Source organism: Spinacia oleracea, chromosome 3 (assembly GCF_020520425.1).
Source record: "Spinacia oleracea cultivar Varoflay chromosome 3, BTI_SOV_V1, whole genome shotgun sequence".
NCBI lineage: Eukaryota > Viridiplantae > Streptophyta > Magnoliopsida > Caryophyllales > Amaranthaceae > Spinacia > Spinacia oleracea.
The window spans coordinates 60,031,049-60,043,085 of NC_079489.1; positions in this window are offsets into that span (position 1 = coordinate 60,031,049).

Genomic DNA, 12,037 nt, shown 5'->3' on the forward strand with positions numbered 1-12,037 from the left:
CAAGATAAAAACAGTGGAGAATAATTGTTGATTGTATGACTTATGTGATTGTTGAGTCATAACAGAGTTTAATTTGTAAATCATGTAAAGTGGAACTGAGTAGCAATAGCTTTAGACTGTGCACGTCTAAAGTGACGGACAATCAGGAGTTGGGGTCATGGGTCGCCTATGGCTTTTTTCTGGGGCCGGATTGATCACCGGTTCTATTTTATTCAAAAGTCCCTCGATATCGCAGGTCATTGGGGTTTACGGAGTCGCGCCCGTACCTCGTCTTCCTTAGTGAAGAAGAAGAAGTTTCTAGTAGACAACTCAGTCCATTGACTATTTCAATTAAAATAATGTTAATGATACAAAGGTCTAGTGCAGTCAAATATAGTCTTCAAGTCAATATGTTTTGGTTATCCTTGCTTATGTTTTATTAGTATCATGTTAGGATTGTTCGTTTAATAGAATCATGTTAGGATTACTATTGATTTAGTATGTAGTATTCAGCTTTGCTGATTACGTGCTTTTGCTTGTGCATGTTGATCATGGCTATGCCTTATTGATCCTGTGATGACCCAATCTTTGGTGAGCAGTCTCTAAGGATCAATAAGCATTGTCCATCTGCAGGTTTGAAGATGTTGCATCATTGGGATCGGGAATAGAGAGCTTGTATTTAGTTTTGATTTGTTAAGTTGACTAGGGTTTGTTTATTTGGACTTTAAACTTGTTAGTTGATCTTATTTTCGTTGATTGGTTTTGGGATTAACTATGTAATCGATTATTTATAAAGTTTTATGTTTTCCGCTACAAAATTCTGAATAAGCCGTTACGTTTTCACACGGGCGATAATGCCTTGATAATTCTCTATGTTTTATATTAAAAGAGTACTTTAGAAAAGGGAGAATTGTCGGGGTGTTACACCGCGACCGCGCACCAATAGAATTAGGAGGAAGACTAAGCAGAAAGTTTAATACAGAATAATAGAAACCTACTAGAAGCCTACCGGGTCTCCACTAAAGTGCACCGATAGAACAACATCTAGAAGGGCAACCTGTTCCTAACCCTTACGGGCTTTTCCCTCTGAGATTACGCTTTACGTCATTAGTATTTTAATAAGGTTAAACACACAGATGACCAACTCACAGATCAAAACAATACAACTAACTGATTAAGTAGCCACATAAAATTGGAACATAACAAGTCCAACCTTATTACTTACAACCTCAAATTTGTTGACTTACGCAACTCACATCAAAGAACTCAAATGTGTCATTATTCTCCAACAACTAATGACTACAGTATTCAACAACCAATTTTATTCTCAAGTTCCTCAATATTAGTACTACGTACTTCAGTTCATAATACGTAAATCAAATAATGTTTGTTAAAATACGTATAGAGTTCAAATAATATTCTTATAATAATACTACTAGTATACATGTCTATAATTTCACATTGCAAAGGTCATATACATAACACTTAATTCTTTATCACATAATAACACATAAACATGTCTAAAATATATTTTTCTAACGGGACCTAAAGATGATGGACATTGAAAATTACCTTAAACACGCGCGTAATTCTCAAGGTACGAGATCTTCGGAAGAGTCACCTAGTAGTCCCCGTCTACAATTAAATACAACAAGCCTAAATCAGAATGGTGATGGACTAGATTACGATCGCGAGTTAGTATTTTCATGAAGGTCGATCTGACTCGCCTACTGTCATACCCAACCATTGAAGTGATAAAATCATCGATATTATCTTTGGGTAATGAAATCATCTAAAACTAAATTACGAAACCATTGCGCAAACTATCAAATATTTATTTGCAATACTTACTGCAACATGAAACGTGTAAAACAAAAGTCCAGGTTTGAAATTTTTTTTTTTTTTTTAAATAAAATAAAATAAAACAAAACATGAGATAAATAAACATCTCTCAAAATTTGAGTGTGGTTATGGAAGTAAGAAGTAGAAGGTCAACCCCTATAATAACAAGAAAGAAAAACGTTTGAATTGTATTTGAAGGAAAACGCTAACCATGGCATATTCGAACCGGAAGGTATTAAGGGTGTTTATGCTAGTAGATAGAAATTAATGAATGAAATTACGTTAATCCTCAAGTCTTATGCATATTGAGATTGAGGGAGATAACATAGCTTACCAGAGAAATAATGTGGTGATGGTGAAAGAGTATGTGATGACGGCATAAGGTTTTGAGGGAGATAGGTTTTTTTCTTTTTTTTTTTCTTTGACAATATAGTTACACGAAATATTTTCAGGGTTGAGGAAATATAACATAGGGTATTAAGGTTTAAATAGGAGACTTAATTTCAGAAAATTTATAAAATAAATCTGAAAATATACTTGTAGTGACTATTAGTTAAAACTCATTAAAAACTTTATTTTAATTGTAAAATTATCTTAATTTATCAAAATAATTTATTAGAAAATACCCGAAAATTCGGGATATTACACCTTAAAACTTCAAAATCCTTAACTTTAAGTTCAGAATCCTTAACTTTAAATTTAGAAATCTTAACTTTAACTTTAGAATCCTAAACTTTTAATTTAGAATCCTTAACTTTAATTTCAAAATCATAAACTTTAACTTTAGGATTCTTAACTTTAACTTCAAAAATCTCAACTTTAACTTCAGAATCCTTAACTTTATATCATTTCAATAACTTTAAGGCACACAAATACAACTTTAACACAAAAAAGGTCAATTTGAGAAATAAAACAAATTGTAAAACTCACATCTGGACATCATTATCAGATTCAACAGGAACATCAGCATCCACCTCAGCCTTAATCCTTGCCTTCTTCCCTTTGGCTTTTATTTCAACCAACTCACTCTTGACCATTACTTTCTTCTCCATGACTCCCGGCTTCTTCTTCCCTTTGCCTGCCGGTTTAACATTAGTCTCTTCAGCCTCATCATCCAAATCAGCATTAACATCCTCGTCCTCGTCCTCATCAGTATTAACATCCTCATCATCTTCATAAGGAACATCGTCATCATCATCATCATATTCAATATTATCTGAATCTGGATATTGTATTTCCTCATCTTCTTGTAAAATCTCCTTCTTATTAACAGTTTTAGTTCTCGGCATGATTCAATGATGTCAAAAATCACTGAAAAAGTTAAACTCCCATTATATGAAAAATTTGTAAATATAAAAGTAATAGATTTAACTATTAAAGTTAAGATATTAATAGAAAAGTTAAGTCTTAAATGATTGAAAAATGTCTTAACTTTTATGCCAATTTCCATAACTTTATTATATAAAACTATAACTTTAACACAACAAAGTACAACAGTGAAATAAAACAGACTGAAAGACTCAATTTAGTTGAAGAAAGATAAAAACGTGAAAGTTAGACTACTACCAATTAAAGTTAAGTTATTCACAGTTAAAGTTAAGTTAAATGAAATGAAGTTAAGTTAGACTCTCTAACTGAGTCTTGGCTTCTACTAAACCAACAACAAGTATTTCTTAAGTACATATGAAGATTCAAAACCTAAACGATACAGATTCAAGGATTCAACATGCTTGCAACTTTGAATACAATGTTCTTCACTATTAGGTGAATAACCTTAACTTATTAACAGATTTATAAACTTTAACATTTATATAACATAAATTAAAGCACAAAATTGAAAAAATATGCTAAGAAGCTATCTGTGCAAAGGAACAAAATCGCAGCAAAAATAAACGATCGTTGAAGAAAAACCTAAATCAAAACACACAAAAACAAATTCGAAACAACACAAATAAATCGCGACATAATTCGAAAAATAATTCAAGTAGAAGAACTAAAATAAAAGAACCTAATTATCAAAATACGAAAAATCAAAGAAAATAGGTAGAAAACTAACATTGATGAACAGTAGAGGTAAATGTAGCCAACTCGCGAAGAAATTGCAGAAGAAATTGTTGTTGAAATGCAGAAGAGAGAAATTGCTGTTGAAATCTCGAAGAAGATGCAGCAAAAATCGCAAAAAAAATCGCAGAAGAGAGAGAGAGGAGAGAGAAAAGATAGAACAGGGAAGAAGAGAGAAGAACGACTGACTAACTACTTCCCCCAATTCGAAAGGAAATAAAATAAAAATCACTTCACACGTGCCTATCATTTTGGGTTGCCTAATATGGGCTTGGTGTACAATAATTTATTGTACAACCATTTTAAACAAGATTTTATGTTTGTCAAAACGCCTTTTAATATATTAGTATAGATAGATAGATTAGTATAGATAGATGACATAAGATCTACAAAATTAGTACTCCCTCCGTTCCTAAATATGTGTCCACTTTGGACATTTGCGCGGTAATTAACAAAATTGAATGTTGTGTAAGAGGTAATGATTGGGAATGTTTTTTTTGGGGAAAGGAAAAAGTAGATAATTGTTTATTGTATAAAGTACAAAAAGGAATCATAAAAAAGAGGAGAGAAAATCAGAAAAGTACAAAGGTGCCAAGTCAGCAATCCACTAACTCAAAAACCAACCAATAGAATTCTGATTCCAAAAATCCAACAGCCAATAGGAAAATAGCAATAAGATTACACGGATCAGCCAACAAAAGTGGGGACTTCTCACTTTTGGGGGGAAATTTTTGGCAGAAAAGTGACTTTTCCCTCCAAATTTTTTATATACATCAGGAGAGAGAATTTTTTGTCGAAAAACAAACCAAAAAATACACAAACACAGAGCATTTCTTCAAAACAGGGGCTGGTAGCTTAGCTTCATTGCACTTGGCTTCTTCTGCTTAGACAAAATGGAGGAAGATGCTGAATGGGAAGATGCTGCTTGGAACATTAATGATGCGTGGATACCAGAATCAGATGATGATGGTGACCACATTGACGAGGAGGGGACTTTTTTCGACTTGAATGAAGCAGCAGAAGAAACAGGGGACATGGAACACATAGTTTTTCCATTTGATCTCAATGAGACACCAGAGCAGCATTAACATAATTTTCAGCAACGTGTAGGAATACGGGGTCATCAACGCGAGAAGAAGCCAAGGCTCAGCTGTGACACAAGGGTGCAAATTCTGATGTGGTTGTTGAACAACCATCGCAAAAGGGACAAAGACAAACCATATTATGGAGCATATAAACATATTTCTCAAATGTACAATGTGCATCCAAGAACAGTCAGAAGAATTTGGAAGCAAGCAAGGGCACAAAAAGAGGCATTCCAGAGATACAACATGGCAACAAAGGCAAAAAATGCTGGCAGGAAACGCATTCAAGTTGAACAAGACACAATCACAAGCCTAACCATGGGGGACAGAACATGCATTAGGGATTTGGCAGAGATGCTAGATATTGGACCAACGACACTTTGGAGAATGATAAAAAGGGGTGATGTTAGGGCACACACAAATCCCCTACATCCGGGGTTGCAAGACCCCAACATGCTACAAAGGGTCAAATGGGTCCTAGATTTACTAGAAGGGGACAGTCCACAAACAAAGAGGCAATACCAACCAATGCTTGATTTTGTGCATATTGATGAAAAGTGGTTCTACTTGAGCAAAAAAAACACAAAGGGTGTATTTGGGGAAGCATGAAAGGGGCAAATACAGATCGGGAAAGTCAAGCAAATTCATACCAAAGGTAATGTTCACAGCAGCAGTTGCAAGGCCTAGATTCAATGCTCAAGATGAATGCACATTTGATGGCAAATTGGGGATCTTTCCGTTCACTTATCAAGAAGCAGCAAAGAGGAATTCAAAAAACAGAGATAAGGGGACAATGGTGACTAAAGTAGTTGAATCAGTCAGAAAAGAAGAGACAAGGGACATGCTCATCAATCAAATTGTTCCAGCAATCATGCAAAAATGGCCTCCAAGTGAAGGGCCAAAAACAATATTCATACAACAAGACAATGCAAGAACACACATCACTCAATCTGATGCAATATGGCAACAAGCACATTGTAACACCCCGACAATTCTCTCTTTTCTAAAATAATCTTTTAATATAAAACGTAGAGAATTATCAAGGCATTATCGCCCGTGTGAAAACGTTTCGGCTTATTCAGAATTTTGCAGCGAAAAACATAATAAATAACTTTAATAATTTAAATAAGTCAATTATCCAAAACCAACAAACCGAAGTCGACATAATTAGTTCAAATTAAATTCAAATCCATTAAAACAAGTTCAACAAAACCAAATTCAAATGAAATAAAATAACGACTAAACAAATCTCTCCAGATCTCGAACCCCAGTGAATGCATCATCTTCAAACCTGTAGATGGGCAACGCTTATTGATCCTTAGAGACTGCTCACCAAAGATGGGTCATCACATGATCAATAAGGCATAGCCATGATCAACACACACAAACAAAGCACGTAATCAGCAACGCTGAGTACTACATACTAAAACCAAAACAATCCTAACATGATACTAATAAACGAACAACCCTAACATGATTCTAATGAACATAAACAAGGGCAGACAAAACATGATAGTTTGACGACCATACTTGACCAAACTAGACTAGGCTAGACTTTTAGCAATAATATTATTTTAGTTGAAATAGACAATGGACCGAGTTGTCCGTCCGGCAGTCTTCACTAAGGAAGACGAGGTACGGGCGCGGCTCCGTAACCTCAGAGACCTGCGATATCGAGGAACATTTGAATAAAAATAGGACACGGTGATCAATCCGGTCCGAGATAAAGGCCATGGGATACCACCATGAACCCCAACTCCTGTTTGTCCGTCACTTTAGACGTGTACAGTCTAAAGCTATTGCTACTCGGTTTCACTTTACATGATTTACAAATTGAAACCCTGCTATGACTCAACAATCACATAAGACATACAATCCACATTTATTCACAACTGTTTTTATCTTGGAATTAAGTAAGTGATCACAAAGGCATCAATCAAGACTCATTCCAATTTATCCAACCTTCCCTTTAACCATGATCAACCCTGTATATGGGTATAAAGTTTCAACTTACTAAACAAGGTCCACCGCCCTCATAAAGTAGTGAAAAGCTAAAAAGGGAACAACAATTAATCAATCGATCCAAACCAACATATATAGAATAATCTAGCGTTCCCAACCAACATGTTTGTATCAATCATCCATACTTAAAATTCTCATAATGCAATATAAGTTCAATATGTCCGTCCAACAGTATTAAACATGCAATTTCAACATAACCAAGTTCGTCAATAATATCAACATAACCAAGTTCAACAACAATCTCAACACAACCAAGTTCACCAACAAGTTCAACATGGTTTCAACAATTAGCACACATTCCAAGCACACAGGTATGTACGTACCTTGTGTAAACAAACTGATAGGTCACTTTAACACTTTCAAAAGTCGCCTAAAGAGAATTCTCCGCCTAAAACAACCAACAAATAATCCCAATCAATTTCTAATCATTGACAACCATAATAAAGCATTCTAAATGCATCCTAAGCATATCTAGAACCTTCCCCAATATCAAAACTTAAACATTTGATTTCCTAGCATCATAATTATTGAACTAGTGATTGAAATTCGTTGAAAACTTTTTGCAAACATCGTACTTTAAATTTTCAGCAATATAAATTCATTTAAAAGCTTCACCAAGGTCAATCTACGTTCCTAGTACCTCAAAACAACAAATTCAATAATCCATACTCAACCTACCATGATTTATAATCATAAAAACCTTGAATTTCATACTTTAAACAATCAAAATTAATATTTCAAAGTAATTTGATAATCTGAAAATTAATAACTTTATTATATAATTTGCATAATCTGAAATTTATAATTTAAATCACAAAACCCATAACTTTAATTCAAGAAAACATAATTCAAATTAATAAATCATGAATAAGCCCTAACTTAATTTTTAATTAACCAAAACTGAAATTAATTGGTTTATAATAACAACACCCAAATCTGAAAATCATATTCAACAATAAAAATTATAAATTTGATTCAAGAACATCATTTAAATTAACAAACTTTAATTAAAATAATTAGTTACTTAGGGTTTAAGAAATAACCAAGAATAAGGAGAGGAGGAGAGAGACTGCCGGCGAGCAGGGGCACGGCAGCGGCGGCGCAGGCTGGGCGGCGACGCGGGGGCTGCGCGAGCAAGGTGGTCGTGAGAGCTGGTTGTCAGCGACGCGGTTGTTGGCTCGGGCAACAAAACAACGAGTGAGAAAGAGAGTCACACAAAAGGAGAACGAAAGAGAAAGAAAGAAGGAGAAGGGGAGAGAGATTACCGGCGGCGTGGAGGAGGAAGGACGACGGAGGTCGTCGGTGGCTGGTCCGGCGGCGTGGCGGCAGCAGCAAGGAGGTTGAAGGTTGAGGGTCCTGGTTCACGTGAAGGAGAAGGGAAGGGTTTTGGGTTTTTTCCTTTCACGTGAAATAGGAAGAGGAGGGAGTAAAGAATTTTGGGTTTTTGTTATTTGGGCTTCACCCAATTGGGCTAGAATTATGATTGAGGTTGCTTAAATCCAAAACGGTTAGGATTGTATTTCCGATTTCGAACGTGTTTTCGTAATTCAAATTAATTTCAACGTAAAACTCTAAAATTATTTTCAACGTAAAATTCTAAAATTATTTTAATTTCATAAACTGTTGAAATATTTAAAACGTATAAAAATAAATATTCGTTAATTACATATTTATTTCTAAAATTCGTAAATTCTATTTAAATATAATTAACTATACGTCAAAAATAATAATAAAATGTATAAAATTACGGGGGATTACACACATCAACAAGGTGACTTCACTTTCATTCTAGTCTAACAACCACCAAACAGTCCGGACTTGAACATATTAGACTTGAGTTTTTTCAGAAGTATTCAAAGTTTAATGCACAAGAAAATGCCAAAGGATGTTGATGACATGTTGGATGCAGTTAACCAAGCTTATTATGAGTTAGAGGCAAGAACACTTGGAAATGTTTGGTTATCATACCAATATGTGATGAATGAAATACTAAAAAGCCAAGGGTTCAAATGATTATGATCTACCACATGTGAACAAGAAAAGACTTTTTGCTCAAGGAAGGTTACCAATTCAAGTTATTGCACCAATGTGGGCAGTACATGATGGGTGGGATTTCTTGTATGGAACACAAAATGGGCAACACACTGAAAATGCACAAGATATGCAAGAGGACAACAATTCACAGAGAATTACAAGTGAGGCAGCAATGGCAGACATTCCAGAGAGCTCAAATGCACAACAAAATAGAGGCAATCAAGCATGGGAAGACATTCCAGAGAGCTCAAATGCACAAGCAAACAGATCAAGTCAAGAATGGGAAGTTTGGGAAGACATGCCAGAAACAAACAGAGAATCAAGGGGACTAAGGATCATGGGTTGATCAAAGGATACAACACTTTTGTGTTTTGGGAACATGTATTTTTGGGGGACAAGTAGTCACTTTTGGAAGCTTGAATGTAAGGAATACATGTATGCAAAACATTTTGTAAGCAAAGTAACATTTTGAAATGAAATGAATGAATAGTTTGTTAAATTGGTTTGGTTCAAGTAATATCATTGCATTAAAAAACACATTAACATGCACATTCACATATCAACCAGAAGACATGAATGATAACAAATGAAAGAATCATCATAGATCAAACAACATAAGATCTCAGATTGTCCCCAAGCATCATTGACCGAACCCTTTCCCATAATACTTAGCTCCTGAAAAGCATCATTGATGCTAATGGTGCACGAGTATTATTGAAAAATAACAAGGTTTCATCCTCAGCAAAAGAAGTCTCATCATAGATCACACATAAAACCAATAAAGGTAGTAATATCAAACAAACATAAATTTTTTTAGGTACCAACATGGCAATTTCATTTAGTCAAATGTTGTGGACATATACACAAAAGGATCTCAAAATGTCCCAAAGCATCACAATCGATCACAAATCCAAGAAACAAAACACTTAGTGCCGGAGAAGCATCGTAATTGATATTAATGGCAGCAAATGAAAGACTCATCATTGATCACACACAAAGACAAATAAAGGGGACACAATCGGGAATCAACATAGAAATGAATAGGTTTCCCGGTCTAATGCCAGTTTATATGTGTTACGAAACTATCCGTTTCTTAAGACATGAAAACTGGCAAAAGATCGGAAACCTAAACAAATCAGTTAAACATGGTCAAACATATTCAATCACAGTTTGTAACACAAAAGGATCTCAGAATGTCCCCAAGCATCACAGTCACAAATCCAAACTACAAACACTTAGCGCCGGAAAAGCATCGTAATTGATACTAATGGCAGCACGAGTGTTTGAAGTTAATTGGATTTATTTCTCAGCAATTGAAAGACTCATCATTGATCACACACAAGGACAAATTAAAGGTACACGATTAGGAATCAGTTTAAGGATCTCAGGTGTCCCCAAGCCTCATTAAAGCACATTATCTTGGCTTCTCAGCAAATTGAAAGACTCGTCATCGATCAACACAACAGGGTCAAACAAGGTAAAACAGGGTCAAACAGGGGACATTTCTTCATGGTTAACACAACAAACCAAACACATCAGGGACATTTCTTCATGTTTAACACAACAGACCAAACACATCAGGGACAAATTCATCAAGAAAATCTCAAAAAGGGACTAATTCATCAAGTAAATCTCAAACAGGGACATTTTTACAACCTAAAACAGGGACAAATTCATCAACTCATTTCATCAATTCATATCATCATTTCATTTCATCAATTCATCTCATGATTTCATCATTTATCATGTCATCATCATTTTTTCATTTCATCAAGTTCATTTCATCAAGATCAAATATGGACCCATTTAACATTTGTCATCATTTATTCATTCCATCAAGATCAAATAGGGACAAATTCATCAAGTAAACATCATGTAAACATCAAGTAAACATCATTTCTCATGCATCAAACAAACAGGGGCGAAAAACAATGATTGAAAATCAATAAAACCCTCCAAACTCCACATGCATCAACACATTCTCCTTCAACAACAACAAATCCAACCCTTGCCAGCAAGAGATCACACTTGCTGGCCTACAATCATCAACAGCTAAACATGCATTCTAAAAGGAAAGCCATAAATAGAGAGAGAGGGAAGAAGAGAAAACTTCCCCTTGTAGAAATGCAACACCAACAAAGCTAGGACCTCGAATATGCACCATCAGATTTTGAGCCACTGTTATCGGGATCGCATTTCCCTTTGTCAGCAATTAGGGTTTCAGACCCCCCAACATCGATACCATCAGGGGACTTAGGTGGAGGTTGATCAACTTCATCATCAGGAATTAGGGTTTTAGATCCGCCAGGGGACGGTGGCGGTTTACCCTCCACCGTTTTTATCAGATCCGGTGGAAGGAGAAGCACAAAAAGAATCATATCTTTGGCGTAAATAATTGAGATATTCACCACTATAGCTGTGATCGCCTTCACAATACTCACCAAGATCGCAGTGCTCATCGGTGCACTGATACTCAAATGACTCCGTCTTGCCGAAGTTATCATCGGAAGAGGAAAACCCATGAAAACTCTCCGTCTTTTTGGAACCCATCAAACCAGAAACTCAACCCAGAAACTCAATCAAATAATCAGAAAACCCAGAAACGCAACCAAAAAACCCAGAAACTCAACCCAGAAACTCAACCAAGATCAATCCAAACCCAGAAACTCAACCCAGAAACTCAACCAAGATCAATCAAAACCCAGAAAAACGCAAAAACTCAAAGATCGAATCAAGATCTTCAACCCAGAAACCCAGAAACTCAACAAGATTCGAAAAAAACCCAGAAAAACCCAGAAACTCAACCAAAGAATCAAGATCTTCAACCCAGAAAAACCAGAAACTCAATTAAAACCCAAAAAAACGCACATGCAAACACTTTTTTGAAAACTCAGATCACAAAAGTAACCCAGAAACCCTAGATCTTCCAGATCTTCAACCAACTAAACCCAGAAAACAAAGAAACTCAACCAAACTCAATCAAAATCCAGAAAACAACCCAAAAAACGCACATG